The following is a 19042-nucleotide window of genomic DNA, read 5'->3' as shown; positions in this document are numbered from 1 at the left end:
GGCATTAAGAATAAAACTGCTATAAACAGATGTGTGCAGATTTTTGTGTGAACATTAGTGTTTAACTCATTTGGGAAAATACCAAAGATCCTGATTTCTGGATCATATAGTAAGAGTATGTTTACTTTTGTAGAAAATTTCCAAACTCCCAAAGAGTTGTATCATTTTTTTATTCCTATTAGTAATGAATGAGAGTTCCTGTTGCTCCACATCCTTGTCAGCATTTGCCATTGTCAATGGTTCAGAATTTGGCCAATCTAATGGATGTATAATGGTATCTCATTGTTTTAATTTGCATTTCTCTAGGACATATGATGTGGAGCATCTTTTCATAAGCTTATTTTCCTTCTGTATATCTTCTTTGATGAGATATGTCTTAAGGTCTTTGGTCCATTTTTATTCTGGTTGTTTATTGTCTTATTGATTTTAAGTGTTCTTTGTATATTTTGGATAATAGTCCTCTATTGGGTATATCTTTTGTAAATATTTCCTCCCAGTTTGAAATTTGTCTTCTCATTTTCTTGACATTGTCCTTCAAAGAGTAGGAATTTTTTATTAATTTCATTTTTTTAATGAAGTCCAGCTATCAATTATTTCTTTCTCAGATTATGTCTTTGATATTGTATCTATAAAGGCATCACTATATTCAAGGCTATCTAGGTTTTGTTCCATGGTATCATCTAAGTTCTTTAGAGTTTTGCATTTTATATTGAGATCTCTGATCCGTTTTGACTTACTTTTGTGAAGGGTATAAAGTCTACATCTAGATTCAGTTTTTGCAAATGGATGTCCAGTTATTCCAGCATAATAATATTTTAATGGTGTTTTCTTTAGTCATAATTTTTTTATTAAAATTTTTTAATTAATTATTTTTTTTAAATGTTTATGTATTTATTTTGAGAGAGACAGAGAGGGAGAGAGAGTCCAGGGGAGAGGCAAAGTGAGAAGGAGACAGAGAATCCCAAGCAGGCTCCATGTGCTGTCAGTGCAGAGCCTGACATGGGGCTTGACCCCATGAACCGTGAGATCATGACCTGAGCTGAAACCAAGAGTTGATGCTCAACTGACAGCTGCCTAGGCACCCCAAGGTTTGTTAATTCAATTAGCGACATTTTAGATTAGCTAATATGTATTGCCATTCTTATTTATTTTTTAAAGTTTATTTATTTGTTTTGAGCAAGAGAGAGCACAGGTGGGAGGGGCAGAGAGAGAGGGAGAGAGAGGATCCCAAGCAGGCTCTGCACTGTCTATGCAGAGTCTGATGGGGAGCTCACACCCAGGAACTGTGAGATCATAACCTAAGCCAAAACCAAGAGTCAGACCACCAACTGAGCCACCCAGGCACCCCAGTACTATTATTTTTAATAGATAGAAATTTGGTACAGAATATATGAACAAAAACATATTTATAATCAGTTAATTACGTATACATTTTAAAATAAGTGGAATCGGGACTCCTGGGTGGCTCAGTCAGTTGAGCGTCCGACTTCGGCTCATGTCATGATCTCACAATTCGTGAGTTCAAGCCCCACTTCAGGCTCTGTGCTGACAGCTCAGAGCCTGGAGCCTGCTTCGGATTCTGTGTCTCCCTCTCTGTCTCTCTTTCTCTCAAGAATAAATAAGCATTAAAAAATAAAAAAAAAAAAAATAAGTGGAATCAATTCTACATATTTCTATAATCTGCACATATATAGTATTCAATGCTTAGAGTGATTTAAAAATGTATAAGTACACACTTATATACATATACACACATATACATTGCCTAGAAATATTTAAATATGCATGTGTATATCAAAATTACAACTGAAATATTTTTAGAACTATATATATATATATATATATATATATATATATATATATATATCTCCTGCTGCAAGTTTATTTGTACAAATGGAACAAGAGGACACTGGCCCCATGCAGACAGAAACCCAGGGTTGGTCACACCAGTGCTTCTGCCTTCACATCAGCAGACAGAAGCCTCTACACTGGAGCCTTCAGAGGAGCCTGGTCACCTTTGGGAGTCTGAGCCATAGCAAGAGTCTGGGCCTTGGACTCTGTTCACCAGAGCCTGAGGCTCTTAGCAATGTAGGTACGATCATGTTTCCAAAGCTTGAGGTGAGAAATGTGGTCAAGTTGATTGAGCTTGCGGCTGCCACCCTTTGGGATGTGGACTTGACCTCCCTGGGTTCAACAAGGGTTTTGATAGCCTAGCATGTGCACTCATGGTACTGGCATTGTTGGCCTGCATCTTCTTCAGGCCCTTTTTGTCGTGCTTCTTGGCAAAGTGCATGTTCCTCAGGATATTGGGGTCTACTCTCCTAAGAGATTCATATCTTTGTGACTGGGCTTCTTCATGCTGTTTCTGTGCCATTTTCATGACTGGTTGTGCATGGTGTGGTTCTTGGACTTGGCCGTGTCTGCACTGAAGCCCCTGGCCCCCAAAGCACCAGAAAAGAAAGAGAGAGAAAGATAATTAGAATGTTTCTAAGCTTATTTCTCCATGCAGTCATTTTTCTTCTTAAAATTTCTCATAAAAAGTTCTAAACATAGTGAAGGTGCAATGAAGGTAAATGATTAGTCTCTAATCATATTCTTCTGACTATTTGGATGATGCTTTCATTCTCAGCATTGTTCAAATGGGAAATGTCTTATTGAATATTTTACCTACAAACAATTCATGTGCCACTCAGGACTCCTTTAACCTAATCTCAGATTTTTTTTTTCTTTCACAATCAATAATAGAATCTAAGTCAAAAGGAGGGTGGCAAATTTTCTAGCTATCAATCATATTCCAAGTTTTGCACCTCACAGTGTGATTGTTAAATGAGATTATACACATGAAAGCACTTTGAAAAGAGCTGCACAAATGTTAATTATCATTTTCAGATTTTTTTCCCCTAGATTTCAGCTCTGCTATCTAACTAGATGCATGACTTTGAAACATCCTTAAACTTACTGGCTAGATCTGGAAACTTTTTCTTATCACTGGGGCCTTCTTATCCTTCATATCTCAGGTTCATTATCACCTTTTCAGAGAGGGTCTCCATGACTCATCAAAATAAATTATTCACTTTTCTTATTCTCTTTTCTGGAAACTTATTCCTTTGTTCACACAATTTACCGCAGTTTGTAGGTATGCAATTTTAGTTCTTGTGTGGAACTATAAAGTACATGAGGTCAGGGACCATATCTATTCTTCTCACCACTGTATTCCCAACACTAATCATAAGTCCTAACTCAGAACATTTACCAAATGGGTATAAACATAATCCATGTATTTATATTGAACATTGTCGTGACGATCAAGCAAGATTATTTATGTAAAAAAAAGATTCACAAACTTACAGAAATAGAGAAATTTAAGGTGCTATAATTATTTTGAGGAATAAGCTTGAGGTGTTAGTTTTCTCCAACCTGTTCTCCACCAACCCCTCAACATGAGGTACAAAGCACACAGGGGACATGGACCAATAAATGTATATGCTCTATCATTCCGGTCTTTGGCTTAAATGACAGTGTGAAATCATGGGCAAACATCAAGACCACATGAAGAATACTTTCCTTAAGGTGAGAGGTAGGTAGATAAAAGAGACGAGGCCTGGAATCAAAGCAAGATCAGTGCCCACTGCTGCGTGTCTCCCCTTGAGCTCTTGTGACTCAGAGAGGAAAAAAAAAAATCATTGTCCAGAGCAGAGGGCCAATTAATTTGAGCTATTTCACACCCAAATGAAACACATTCTGTCTGCCTATAATCTCTTCTAGTGAGGAAAAGGCTTCTTATACTTTTATTCAGGTTATGAATAACATACTTGCTGCCACTTTGGACCATCGGGATCATCCTCTTTGGGAAACTAATTCTGACACCTTTGTGTATTTCACAGTGTACAAAGATAAGAAAAATTGAACATTGCCAATATCTATCTGCACTTCCTCAAGTTTCTGCCTTTATTACTGAGTTTGCATCAAAGAAATATACACATAGTATTGTTTTGCCTGTTGATTATCATACAGTTTCATACAAATGCTGGAAGATGAGGAATCTCAACTCCCCTTGAGTTCTGCAAATTAACTGCCACTGCTATCTGCTGGCACCAGAAATGCACTTTTTTCTATTTTACATTCTATAGCAGAACAAGGGAAAACGAGAGAAATTACATAAACTACATGGGTTTTTGGAAGCCGGGGAACAACTTATGGGTTTGGAACTCAGCAGTAATGAAGGCTGCACCCTTTTAGGATAACTTCCGGTGTTACAATCACATGCAACATTCACTATCCCTAGCTGAACATTCAGGAACTTGTGTTTAAATTGTTATTTCTATTTATATGTTGGCAGATGTAGATATTTTAGTCAAAATTAAATGCATATTCTAAGGCAAGAAGTATAATTAAATCCAAGAAAAGGAGAGATCACTTGTGGTTTGTATGAACAGGCGACACATGTTAGAGATGATGGATAGTGATATTTAATCTGGAATGTCAAGGCTCGTGAGATCTCATCAAATGTATGTCAAGATGAGGGGTATTCTAAATACTTGAAATAAATGTCTGTTGCTTTCCTTCAGGGATACACAAGCATCTAAATGAGTACATGAAGAAGAGTAGGAAAAAAGAAGGCCATAAAGGTAATTTGAGTCCAAATATGAAAATTCTTTAACATCAAGTAAAAATGTAACATTTAAAATAAGAAACAATGGCTCCCTGCCAGGTTTTGAGCAATAGATTGGCACAATTAAAGCTTTAGTGAAATTTGTCTCACAGCTTATAAATTAAAGTGAAGAGAATTCGGAAACAGAGATTTGAGATTTTTAAGAAGTCAAGAGATTAAGTTATAGGACCAGATAAGAATGGCTCAACCAAGAATTGTGGCTGCTCAAAAAGTTTAAGATAGAAGAACTCCCCAAAGACTTTTCATTAGGAATGTGAGACTCAAGGTCATATGAAAATAGTGATAAAATTTTATAAATTTGCTGAAATTATGATGTGTCCCCAAACAAGGGCATTTAAGTTTCACCAGCAGACAAAAGATGGTAATTCAACAGTTTTCATTAATTGAGGCAAAGTCAATGCCAAAGTATACTATTATGTTCTGAAAGAAACATAATTAAGATGCAGAAAAAATGATATACAAATCAAATGAGAAATATGATAAAAATGGAAACAGCTCTAGACTGTGAGTCAGGAGACATTTTCTCACAAATCATTAAGCTTCTGTGGACTTCAGTTCTGTAACTACATCACAGTAAGTGCAGACATGCTGTCCTACATGGCCCCTTCCAGTTTTCTTAAACCCTATAATCCATGACTCAAGAGTCGGAGATTTCAAACAAGATACTCTCTAAAATTGTTCTCAGCTATGATATTATATCATTCCAAAATCTATGTTTTTATATGTTTTAAAAATTTAAAAATCTCCAGTTTTCTTAACTATAATTATATTTACCAATTATTGGATTAATTTCCATTGACATTTCATTGGTTGCATATGGATATCTTTTGGAAAATGCTTTGAGGTGATTTTTTCCACCATTAAATTCAATCATCTCCCTTGTAACAACTTTATCACATTATAGTTGACATGCAATGAACTTCACATATTTAAACTATAAAATTTGATAGGTTTTTACAAATTTGTATACCTATGAAACAAATGCTACAATCAAGATAGTGAAATATCCATCACCTTAAGAAGTTTTCTTAGGACTCTGAATGGCTTTGTCCTGTCTACCCTCAACTTCTTTTGAACGCAGGGGTTATTTCCAGTTTGGTGATATGGTTAAAAAAAAAAAAAAAAAAAACTTCTATGAATATGTGTATACAAGTATTTATATTGACATATACTGTAATTGCATTGTTTTCAACAAGAAATCTGTCATCTTTGTCTTTGTTCCTCTGTACATAATTTATCTATGACTTCTTTAAGATTTTGTCTTTATTCCTGATATGCGCAATTTTATTATGATTTACCTTGATGTAGTTTCCATCATATTTCTTGGAATTGGGGTTCATGGAGGTTTATAGTTGTGGTCAAATTTGGGGAGGTTTTGGTTATGACTTCCTCAAATATTTTGTTTCCTGTCCCTTCACTGTCTTGTCTCCTTCAATCTTGCTCCAAGGACTCTAAATGCACATTTGATAGGGCTGCTTAAAGTGGTCCCGCAGCTTGTGGGCACTGTGTTCATTTTATTCTATTTGTTTTGTTCTTATTTTGTTTTCCCTGTTTCAGTTTGGATCATTTCTATTGTTATATCCCCAATACTAACCTTTTCTTCTGCAACAGCTAATGTGCTATTGATGCCGTATGTTTTCCATCTTGCACTGTGTTGCTTTCATTTCCAGAAATTTGATTTTTCTTTTTTTTAATGTTTATTTATTTTTGAGAGAGAGAGAGAGAGAGAGAAAGAAAGACATAGAGCATGAAGGGGGAGGAGTAGAGAGAGAAGGAGACACCAAATGTGAAGCAGGCTCTAGGCTCTGAGCTGTCAGCACAGAGCTGGAAGCGGGACTCGAACTCACGAACCAAGAGATCATTACCCGAGCCGAAGAAGTCGGACGCTTAACCGACTGAGCCACACCACCCCCCCCAGTTTGTTTTTTCTTTATATTTTTCCTATGTATCCTTAAATTTTAGAGGACATGGAATGCAGTTATAATGTTTTAATGTCAGTTTTTGCTAATTCTGACATCTCTCTCAATTAAGGGTCAGTCTTTGTCCTCATTATGGTTCATATTTTCCTGTTTCTTTTCATTTTTGGTAATTTTTGAGTGGATGTCACAAATCAATCTTACTTTGTTGTGTGTTGAGTACTTTCGTATTTCTATAAATATTCTTGATATTTCTTTGGGGGCAAAATTAAGTTTGCTGGAAAGAGTTTAAACCTTTGAGTCCTACTTCTAAGGTTTATTGGTCAGAAACAGAGCACGAGTGGCTCTAGAGGTAATTATTCACTACTACTGAGGCAAAATTTTTCTGAGCACGCTACCCGTTGGTCTGTGAATCTTGAGATTTTCAATCTTCCAGGAGAGAACAGGCCCACCCTGTCCTAAGCCCTGTGGGACGTCTTGTCATTGCTCCCTCTAATCCTGCCAGGAAGTTCTTTCTCAGCCTTGGGTGGCTTTCTCACATACATTGACTGATCAGTACTCATCTGAATGAATACGTGAGGGGACTTTCCATATTTCTCTAAAATTCTTTCTAAGGCCAGTGTCCTGCTATCTTAAACCTTCTCTTGTGAACTCTGTCTTCATTTGCTCAATTCAGGGAGTCTTCTGGCCTTAGCCAGGTTACACTTTCCCTGTTCCTGTTGCCTGGCAACTCAAGGGAGTAAGCTAGTACAATCATAGGGCTTCATTGATTTGGTTCCATTGCCTAGAAAATCACTGTCCTTCATCGTCTGATGTTCAGTTTCTGGAAGCCATTGTATCATGTAGTTTGTCCATTTTTGTGTGGTTTCAGAATGGAAGAGAGGGCAAATTATGTTCGCGTTTTATTCCATGTTAGCCGAAAGTTCAATTTCACATTTTTGGTTTAAAACCTTCAATCTCTCATGACTTTTAAGAAGTTGCAAGGATATTCTATTTTTTTTTAATTCTCATTTATATAATTAAGTACATTGATATGAGTCTTCTGTTTGTTCAAGAATAACAAACTTCTTACAGAGGAAAATTCATATAAAGCCTTTAAACCAGATTCCCTCTACTTCCTGTGCAGACATGCCCTTGTCACCAGGAAACTGGCTAGTGTCACCTAGGAAATGATTACTGGCAACCAAACAATATCTCCCTGAAGATGGCATTTAATTTGAACTCAGTACTGACTAAAATGAGGCACTTTATTTTGCAACTGAGAAAATGAGTCATGTCAGTGTGTCTTTACATAGATACTTGAGACTCCTAGCTTCAGCTAAAGAATTAAAGCATTCTACACAAAAAGAAGTAAAAAAAAAAAAATGAAACAAAGGCAAAAATTGCAATAAGCAAATATATATTGAACACCTACTCTATGCCAGGCACTGATTTAGACATGGACATGTAAAAATAAAATACTCATTTATAAGTTTACAATGAGAAATATAATTGTTATATGGAAACCACACTGCCTTTTTGTTCTGTTTGTTTTCTATTATGCAATCACTGAAAAGTAAGCATGCCTGGTGACTAAAAATTTATATGTATAATATCATAAAATTAGTTCATTGTAAATGCATTTACCATGGTAATGTCCATTGTGAAAAATAAATCTATCTATAAAGATAGATTCAAACGCTGCCTTGAGTTGTTAAACCTTCCACTGTATCTTAAACATGATTCGATTGGAAAACCACTTCTCTCTATACTAGATTTTGAGTGGAATTTGCTTTTGTAAGATTAAGATTGTTGCATCTACTGTGGGCTTTGAAAGAATATTACACTCCAGCTACTTAACCGACTTCTTCAGTGCATATATAAATGTTTTACAAACCATGTTAAGGAGACTCAAACAAACATTCTTGTTTGAGTCTTTACTTTGTACTTCAGATTTTTATGACACAAAGGGAACACCTCATGTGAATGACAAATACTATTATCACATTTTAGATCAGTATTATAATTTGCAAATTCTGCTCAAGCTTTTCTGTACTTGATTCTATAACATTAGGAAACTCCATACTTTTCTTAGAAAGGTTGCATACATTTGCATTCCAGTCTTTTCGGAGTACCAGATTACCCTTGTATATATTTATTTATACCACTCAGAACTCCCTACTGTTTCTGTAATAACAATGCAACAGTGACCAACTAAGTTGTTTTTTCTTGGGGTATCTGCCTCTATGCCTCTAAGAGAAAATTGTTTTTATACGTTAAAACAAAAAAAGAAAAAAAAACTAACTTCTATTCCAATTTTTATACTATAAAAGAGTATCTGTGTACTTTGACACTGGTTTTCGAAAGTTTAAGGATGTTTCATGGGAACCAGGAACAGAGGAAATGAAGGCTGACCAACATGAGATGTCGTCAAAATAAAATTAATTAAATGTAACTCTTCCCATTCTCGGAGTGGCAGACTTGAGAACAAGGAGCCTGCTGAAGGAGTGAGACCCACTCTCTGAAGTGAGTCTGCCAGGACTTTCACTCTGAGCGTCGGTGCTAGGTCCTGAGAATTAGGGAAATGTTCATGATAATGTATCCCATACACTGTCTCCCTTCCAGACCCTCTCTCAAACAGATTAAATTATTTTATTCTAATCAAATGCTGTGTCAGACAAAGAACTTGACCCTTTACAGATTAAGAAATAGACTCCATTGTCCAGAAAGAAGTCTCAGTTTACCTCCTTCACCATAATATGCACAGGCAAAAACAATTACAACAATATTGCAAAAGAATTCTGCAGTATCAATAAGCTAAAAAGCTAACTCCACAGTAATGTAATTAATATAGAAAAGAGATGACTGTGTTAAAATTAATAAAATAGATGTTCCTTGAATTATCCAAGAAGGAATCACATTCTTTTTTTTTTTAAGCTTATTTGTTGATAATCTCTGCACCCAGCATGGGACTTGAACTCATGACCCTAAAATCAAGAGTCACATGCTCTACCAGTTGAGCCAGCCAGGCGCCCCAAGAAGGAATCACATTCTGAAATTAAAGCCAGATTCAAAAATCCAAAAGCAAAATAAAGCAAAAAAAAATTTCAATACACCATTTTCTTTTTTTTTTTATTTTTTTTTATTTTTTTTTTTAATTTTTTTTTTCAACGTTTATTTATTTTTGGGACAGAGAGAGACAGAGCATGAACAGGGGAGGGGCAGAGAGAGAGGGAGACACAGAATCGGAAACAGGCTCCAGGCTCTGAGCCATCAGCCCAGAGCCCGACGCGGGGCTCGAACTCACGGACCGCGAGATCGTGACCTGGCTGAAGTCGGATGCTTAACCGACTGCGCCACCCAGGCGCCCCAATACACCATTTTCAAAAAGATGTCAGATCCCATCTCACACCTTACACAACAACCAGCACAATAGATAGAATGTTGATCAAAATGCTTTTTAAAAAGGTAAACTATAGGCAATAGAGAGAATTCAATTACAGTGTATCCATTCTTTATTGCTGAATTCCCAGCATCTAAAAGAGTGTCTGAGAAACAGTGGGTGCTCAGTGAATGATAAGTGAGTTAATGAGTTGGTTGCAAACCTTAATTTCAGTTGGTTTATACCCCAACTCTTTTCTCTCACTATGAAAGTGGGAAAGTTGAACCAGAGAATCTCTGTACTTGGGAACATTCACAGTGATTAGCATCATCACTGTAATGAAAATAAAGAGCTGTGGAAATGTACAGACTGAATGTACAGACAGCAGCTTTCCCTCAATCTTTTTCAGGAATGCCAGTATCCAAATATCAATCCTTCCCTCATGACTACCATTATGTAGGAAATTGAAATATTCATCTCTGCAAAAATTAAATGTACTCAAACTCAAAACCCCTATGCATTGACATCTGAATGTCTTACAAGGAAGAAAGTGACTTACCTCCTCCATAACCTGATGAGTAGTGAAGTCCACTACTCACCCTAGAGCCTCCAATCAGATCATTGGTGTCCTCTTATCAAAATGAACAGGGAAATTCCACTTGACTTTTGGAAAAATCCATGGGAGACATTCCAAAAATTATGCAGAGAGAAAGAAAGAAAGAAAGAGAAAGAAAGAAAGAAAGAACAAACATGCATAGAAAATAAAAAATCTACACTATCTCCAAGTCCATCCATAAAACAAAGCAAGGGTTCTATGAGAAAAAAAAAGGACAGAGACCAAAAAAAGTAAAATGTGGATAGTTAAAATTGAAAGCTTAATAAAACAGCATTCAGAAAATCTTTATGAAAATTTTAAAGTTGTACAAAGTGATGGATGGTTGAAAAAGAAACATGAGTGGGCCCCTGGGTTGCTGAGTCACTTGAGCATCCAACTCTTGACTTCAGGTCAAGTCATGATCCCAAGGTCGTGGGATTGAGCTCCACATGGGACTCCATTCTGAGCACAGAGCTTGCTTAAGATTCTCTCTCCTATTCCTCTCCCTCTGCCCCTTTCCCACCTCAAAAAAAAAAAAATACAGTATATTCTAAAAGAAAAAGAAAAGAAAACATGAGCAAATTAGAGGACCAATCCATAAGAACAATATAAGGACAGCTGAAGCACCATCATACCTGACATACTGCCTGAGTTTGAAACCTAAATCCTCAAAGTACCAGTAGACTTACCTTACTAGTTACATGACACTGGAGGTCAGCTACTTTATATATAAATCATCTTCCTCGTATGATTGTAAGAAATTAAATGTTAATATTAGCCAAACTTCAAGAACAGAACCTGGTAAGTTGTAAATAGTATATCATGTTTATTACCAGTTGGTGTTCCCTTATAGCTCCAGTGACCAATTTGTGTCCCCTACACCTCCAGTGACCTAATTTTCCTTTGCCAGCTTAAGGCTTGTTGAGGTACCATTTTGACATCATTCAGGTCTGTTCAAATAACATCTCTTCAGTAAGGGTGCCCTAATCATCCTGTCTACAGTGTAGCCCCACATCCTCTCTAACTCTTTATCCAACTTTATTTTTATTTGTAGTAGTTATGTCAACTTGAAATTATATTATAAATGTATTGATTTATTTGGTTATTTTTATTCTCCATAACTAGAATATATGTTCCATGGGGCAGGAACTTTGTCTGTTGTGTTCATCCCTGAGTCTTTAACGCCTAGAAAAGTCCCTGGCACATAGTAGCTGCTCGGTAAATAACTGTTTACCATAACACAACAAAGTGGTTAAGAACTAAAGCTTTAGAATGAACTTATTCCCTGGCACATAGTAGCTGTTCAATAAATAGCTATTTATCATAGCCTAACAGAGTGGTTAAGAACTAAAGCTTTAGAATGAACCTGCCTGTGTTGAGATTCCACTTCTGCCATTTTGCAGCTCTGGGGTCTTCAGTAATTTACTTAACTTGCATGCCACTCATTTAGCAAAATTGGAACAAAAATAGTAGCACCTGTGTTTAATCTTGTGATGCTTCAGTACATATAAAACTCTTTGAAGCTGTTTGGCATATATCATTTATAGATGTCAGCTATTATTTCTAACCTATGTTGAGAGAATGAGAACATAAGTGAATTTATGAATGAATAAATAAATGTGGAGCATAGGGGAAAGAGGACTTTCATTTATATATTGCCCTACTTAATTCTTTTATGACAATCATGTGGCTCTTTGTTTCCTTCCTAATGTTTAGGAAATTAATTTTAACATTAAGGAGAATAAGGAGTATCTGTGTTTTTCTCCCAGAGAAAAGAAAGCATGTGGCTTAAGATGCCTTTCCCACTTCTCAGTTTTCCCTGCCACAAACATACTGCCCTTGACCTTGAAGTTCATCTCAGGTTACTCAAATTGAGAATAACAGCTGTGCAAATATGCCAGTCATTCTCTTTTACTCTCTCTTGTCCCCAAACTCATAATCCAAAGTTTGCCCTTCTGTGCCCTGCTTTCTAATTTGAGAGGCTGAATTCTGTGGACTGTGTGATTTTCACTCTTTTACTTTCAGGGCTCCAGTTGGATTCCAGAAATAAGAGACACTGAAAGGAAATTGGAGAAGAAGGAAGAGAGAGCATGAGAAGGGTGGCCTGTGTCCCCTCACCTCCATGCAGGGTACCAGGAGTGTCAGTGGCTACATCCCCTTGTGACCACAGCTAAAGTGGGCCTGCTCCTCTTCCATGGACCCCAAATCCACTCACTCTGCCTCCCTTGTCCCTTCATGCCTAGGGAGGGTAAATAACTTCCTGCTGTTGCTAATCCTTGGGTGTCTCACCATCCATGGTTACTGTCTATTACCCTAAATTATTAAATTTATTTTCCATTCATTAAATTATTTCCAGTCGAAACCTTTTGAACGGGCCATATATTCTTTTTAAATTTTTTGAGTGTTGTTGACACACAACGTTATATTAGTTTTAGGTGCACAACACAGTGATTCGACAACTCTATATGTTATGCTGCTCAGCACAAGCATAGCTACCATCTGTCACCATACAAAGCTATTACAATACCATTCACTGTATTCCCTGTGCTGTGCCTTTTATTCCCGTGATTTATTCATTCCATAACTGGAAGCGTATATCTTCCGCTCCCCTTACATTTCTAGACCAACAGTCAGGAAATTATGTTTCCTGAGGGGTCTAGAGCATGTGACAAATCCATCTGCATCCACCATCAGCCCTCACTGCACAAAGGTAGTGACCCTCCAATGAAGACCATCCAGTTTCTGCTGTGAAGTCCATAGCTATCTTTATTCTTTGTGTTGGATTTCTCCCTCCACATTTCCTGAGGCTTCTCATAACCAGTTATAAATGGAGTATGGATGGTGGAAGATGGCCATTGCTACTGAACCGTTCTATAAATGAGAACTTTCCTCGTGATTAGGTGCACAAAATGTTCTGCTAATCCTCTCTGGGAAGAAACGAGGCTTAGCTAAATTCTCAGGAGTCAATTCTTTGGAATTTTGAGTGGCAATTTGCGATCAACAGTTATAGAGGGGAAATAACTTGGCATAGAAATGTTCAAAAATTCCTCTATCCTTGGTTAAGCATCCAACTCTTGATTTCAGCTCATGTCATGACCTCACCTCTGTGCTGAGCATGGAGCCTGCTTAAGATTCTCTCTCTCCCTCTGCCCCTTCCCTACTTGTTCTCTCTCTCTCTCTCTCTCTTTCCCTCCCTCTCTATCTCAAATAAAAATTCCTCCATCTAGATAAATGTTAGGTCTCTTGGGTATGCTTTTTTTTTAAGTTTATTTATTTATTTTGAGAGAAAGAGAGAGAGACAACAAGTGTGAGGGAGGAGCAGAGAGAGAAGGAGACAGGGAATCCCAAGCAGGCTTTGTGCTGTCAGCATAGAGCCCGAGGCTGTGGAGCCAGACAAGGGGCTTGAACACTTGAACTGTGAGATAGTGACCTGGATCTGAAACCAAGAGTCGGATGCTTAGCTGACTGAGCCACTCAGGTGCCCCTCCTGGGTATGCATTTCTAAAATGAAAATAACCACTCAAACTATCCTAATGTCAGCTTCAAAGAGGGCCAAATAGGGATGCTCTCTATCTGGATTGCACTGGTCCTGTCCTTCCTATTCCCCATGGGCATTGTCTTCTCTACATACCTGATTTTTTAGGGGAAAAAAAATGGTTCTAGGGATGAATAAGTAGAAAAGAATAAAACCATTGTCACTGATAGTTAATGTACTCTAAATAAATGCCTATTTCTGTATTTTAAAGACATCAATGTGACATAAGTTTGTAGTGAAAAATCTTTGAGAAGTAAGTAAGAAGTGAAGTCTTCATCTGTTTTTTTTTTTTTTTTTTCCAACGTTTATTTATTTTTGGGACAGAGAGAGACAGAGCATGAATGGGGGAGGGGCAGAGAGAGAGGGAGACACAGAATCAGAAACAGGCTCCAGGCTCCAAGCCATCAGCCCAGCGCCCGATGCCGGGCTCGAACTCAGGACCGCGAGATCGTGACCTGGTTGAAGTCGGACGCTCAACTGACTGCGCCACCCAGGCGCCCCTCTTCATCTGTTTAAAGATTGCTTATATTATTTTTGGATTGAGTATATGTATTTATCCACATTAATGTTCCTCTGAGGATATCTTTGAAAAAATTTTGGACTCTTCTGAGTACAGATACTTAGTTTAATCAATCCATAAAACTACATTGGTATATTTCTTAAGTAAAGGTATAAAAAATATATTAATTTTTTTTTATTTATGAAGGTTTTAATTACTTCCTCCTTTAAAAATTTACCTCTTAGGGGCGCCTGGGTGGCTCAGTCTGTTAAGCATCCGACTTCGGCTCAGGTCATGATCTCGCGGTTCGTGAGTTCAAGCCCCGCCTCAGGCTCTGGGCTGATGGCTCAGACCCTGAGCCTGTTTCAGATTCTGTGTCTCTCTCTGACCCTCCCCCGTTCATGCTCTGTCTCTCTCTGTCTTAAAAATAAATAAACGTTAAAAAAATTAAAAAAAAATTACCTCTTAGAATGTTCCCAATTTTTTTTCTGTTATCAAATTATTTGTTAAAAATAGAACAATAATTTTACTTTTTCCACATAAAGCTTTTAGTGTATTTAAGATCTTTTTTATATTGAACAAAGAAAAATTAATTGTATGGTTTTGTAAGTGGGTGTATGAAACATTGGGAAAGTCCTTTACATGGCTTCAAAAAGGTTATTCTTTGGAACTTACCTTTGCTGGTTATTACCTATGTCAGTTGTATAATGCTCCCTTGGAATCAGTATTAAAACACATACATATATATAGATGCATTTTAATGAAAGGAGCCTGGAGTGCATGGGGGAAAGAAGAAACAGATCTAGAAGAAAAAAGAATCCCAAGCGATAGAATGCGGTAACACTTTCAAAGAAGAAAAGAGAACACGTTCAGGCATTAGGCCTACTGCGGGAAGAAATGCCAAACAAAAAAACAAACAAGGGAAGGCCAGACCTAACAGTAGAAAATCTCCTACGTCACTATCCCCAGAGGTCACTCAGTGATAAGGAGAAGAGAGTGAGGAAGAGAATTTCAATGTCTGAATCACTTTTAGCACACTTGACTTTTTTTCTAGGTCCAAAACCAGAGTCCAAGAAAGTGCCTGTCTTGCAATGCTGCAGTTGTGAGGAGCGTGGTGACGGCTGAGGGGCCCCAGAGAGGTGGTGAGAGGGCCCTTCCCATCACACACTTCATTCGCTGGCACCCGGCAGCTCCACTTTGATGAACATTTCATTCCTATAGCTGAAGGAAAATTTGATCAAAAAGAAAAAAAAAAGTAAAGAAAAGAAAAGAATTAACACTTGAAGCCTCATCAGAAATATAAATCCTAGTGTGAGAATTTCATCTAGTGCTGTCTGGATAAAAAAGAAGTTTCTGACAGACCGAAGATGGAGAAAATAAGAAAGAAATATAATACTGAGTGTCTTGGAGAGTTTGAAGCAGGAGGGTAGTCAAGGTGGCTGGGGAGAAAGGCAGAGAAAAGTGCAAATTTGGATGCCAAAGATAAAATTGGCTTCTTTCTAATTTTGTCTAAAATGACATAATGAAACCTTGTCCCGAGCACATGCAACATCTGACCACCTGGAAATGAGAAATTGCCTGAAAACGATGGAGGGATTTACATGCTAAGGAGAGTAACAGAAAGGATTTCTGTCATTCTATAGTTATCTGGTCTGTCTATCCTAGGGAACCACGGGAAGTTTTCATTTAACTGTATCTAGGCTCTCTTTAAACAATACCTATTACACGGCATGCTTGTAGGGCCACAATTTCATCTTCCAAATTCTCTGACCCTGTCTGCAGAAATTTGAAGATTATAATAATATTGTAAATTCGTGAAACTTATTCAACTAGTCAAAAGAACACAGGCAATGGCATTAATTCATCCCCCACTCCAGATGGAAGAAGAGCTATGAAACCATAGTCCAAATCAACTGGACTCAGTGGCCAGGTTATCTATTGTTCAGTGGTTTTTACTAATCCCTGAATGACTCTTCGACTCTGCTGTTTAAAATCTAGTTAGTATTTTGTCCCTTACACTGTAATAGATTCTGGCAGTCCATTGAGGGTCTCTAGAATGAATTACTACCACATTCATTGTTCTACTAACCTTCCAATGATTCTGTCAAACCACCTACTAGATTCCAATTTTCGATTTCCTCAGTGAGATATCTGATTTCAGTCAGTTGTTTTGCAGCTCCATCAAAAGGAGCTTGAACCTACAATAAATCATTGAAGGTTATCCGGGGAAGAAAGAACCTGTAGCCTTGAATCAAGCCTCCTTTAGAAATATGCTCAGCACTAGCATAGGATAATACAGGAGAATCTAGCATAAAAGGAACACATTGGAACGTGCTGTAAGTCTTTAGTTTGAAGATCCCTTGTGAATTCTTATGAGTGCATACCTCAGTTTCCTCCTGCAATAAAACCTCCATACAAAGTTGAATATAAATGATAGCAACCACCCCAAGTCCTCAGTTTGCCTCTATTCCTCTACACCAAGTTTTTGGTTTGGGGAATGAATATCCATCTATTTGCCCAACTTTCAAATATAGGAATTATCTTTAATTTCTTGTATTCTTTTAACTCCCGCATCCATTCATACATCAAGTTTTACCAGATCTGACACCTACACACCTCCAGAGTCCATCCTCTTTTCTATTTTCACTTCCATTTCTTTAATGTGTGCCCACCTCATCTCTTACCTAGATTATTTTAATAGCTTTCTAACTAGGCCTCCCCTCCAAGTCTCATGTTTTTTAAAGAAAGAAGTTAATTGTAAGAATCTCTTATTTAAATAAGCCACAGAGATAAAATTCTAAAATATAGCAAGCAAATCTAGTCTTTTCAGGATCTGGCCTGTTTCTATTTCCTATAAGCATCCTTACATACCCCCATATATGCCTTAACTTCCCACATATTGCTGAATGAGTCATCTTCTCTTTTGCTCACTCTTCTGCCTGGAATACTTTTTTTCCTCTTGTCCACTTAGCAAACATTTACTCATTCTTCGAGATTCATCTCAGGTATCACATTTCCATTTAAACCTTCTCCAGAACCAGTTTTGTCCAGTCAGCAAAAAATGACCCCAACTCTTGGATTCCCAAGAATCACAGACATGATTCTATTAAATAGTTCCTACGTATGAGTGAAATTTTTCACATGTATATTTGTCTCCACCAGACCCAGGCTATATGAATTTAGGGGCCACATCTTATACTTGTGTTTAAACACATTGCTTCATAGTAAGGATAGTAAGGATGTCGTAACTATTTGTTGAGAGTGATATCTGAACTCTATGCAAATTTAAGGTAGTTTTGCAAATACCATGGCTTTTAAAGCTAGGTTGATATTCTGTTACTCATGTGTATTGTTTCATTACTTTTTGGATATCCTGTATGAATTCCTAAATCTTAATGTCTTACTGTCTTAAGCGTCTTAGGAATATTAGTCCATTCCTATAACGTGTTTTGTTTATACAGACCCTAGCATAGCACCATATTCCTATTGACTCTCAGATCAGATACCTTGACTGAGGTTATCTGAATGGGGCAGTGTTAATAACCAACATTGCCAACCATCTCAAATTAGAACTAGCTGAAGAGAGACAGAGAGAGTGAACTTTAAAAAGATGCTTGCCATTGCCAGAGAATCATCTGGTAAGAAGCCATTTCTGGAAAATAATCTGTGCTAATGAGAAAAAGAAGTGAAGAAAAAGTGGGATGTGAGCTTTGCTATTTTCAGCTCTTTGTTTTGCTTTCTGCAAGGTGTCTTCTAATCCTTGCCATGAATATTGTACATGCTGTCTGGGTTGCATGCTCTGAGAAGTGCAAATGAAATCATGCCAAGCCACAGCCCATGATATGTGTAGGAAGAATAACCTAAATCATTAACTTAAAGACAGTACCCCTGGAGAGAGTTATGCTGAATGTGAAAGACACATTAATTCGTTTTAGTGTTTGGGACATGCAAAGCTCCAAAGGAACATTGCAAACTGAATAAACAAGCAAAAAGATGGTAAGCCACGAACACATAATTTCAATGATTAGGCATTCTGTGTTCAGATTCTAAAAAGAAAGGTTAGCAAACACAAACTCCTGGACTAGCTCTGAAAACTCAGAAACTTGCAACCTGCATCACTTAAAAAAAAAAAAAAAACAGTAAGTGATGGGGTCCCTGGGTGGCTCAGCTGGTTAAGCGACCAACTCTTGATTTTGGCTCAGGTCATGATCTCACAGTTCATGGGTTCAGGCCCCACATCAGGCTCTGCACTGTCAGTGCAGAGCCTACATGGGATTCTCTCTCCCTCTCTCTCTGTCTGCCCCTACCCTGCTCTCTCTCTCTCCCTCTCTCAAAATAAATAAATAAACTTAAAAAAAAAAAAAACCAAGAAGGGAAATCATTTTCAAACAAAATGCCATGAATTTGAGTAGACTGAGTGTAAGAAAAGTTACCATTTATCCCTTTTGCCTTAAATTATTTTCC

At 37.4% G+C, this 19042-nt stretch overlaps 1 long non-coding RNA gene across 1 annotated transcript; it reads right to left on the bottom strand.

Moving 5' to 3' along the window:
- Nucleotides 1-2267: 2267 nt before the first annotated feature.
- LOC123596757 lies at nt 2268-18684 on the bottom strand. The gene is made up of 3 exons (XR_006711851.1): nt 18674-18684; nt 8743-8745; nt 2268-2420 (listed from the first exon to the last, which is right to left on the bottom strand). It is a non-coding gene; the product is annotated as an uncharacterized LOC123596757 (long non-coding RNA).
- Between the last annotated feature and the right edge of the window lie 358 nt (nt 18685-19042).

Source organism: Leopardus geoffroyi, chromosome C1 (genome assembly GCF_018350155.1).
Source record: "Leopardus geoffroyi isolate Oge1 chromosome C1, O.geoffroyi_Oge1_pat1.0, whole genome shotgun sequence".
Lineage (NCBI taxonomy): Eukaryota > Metazoa > Chordata > Mammalia > Carnivora > Felidae > Leopardus > Leopardus geoffroyi.
Note: the sequence above shows the minus strand (reverse complement) of the source record. Positions and strands in the feature narration are given on the sequence as shown.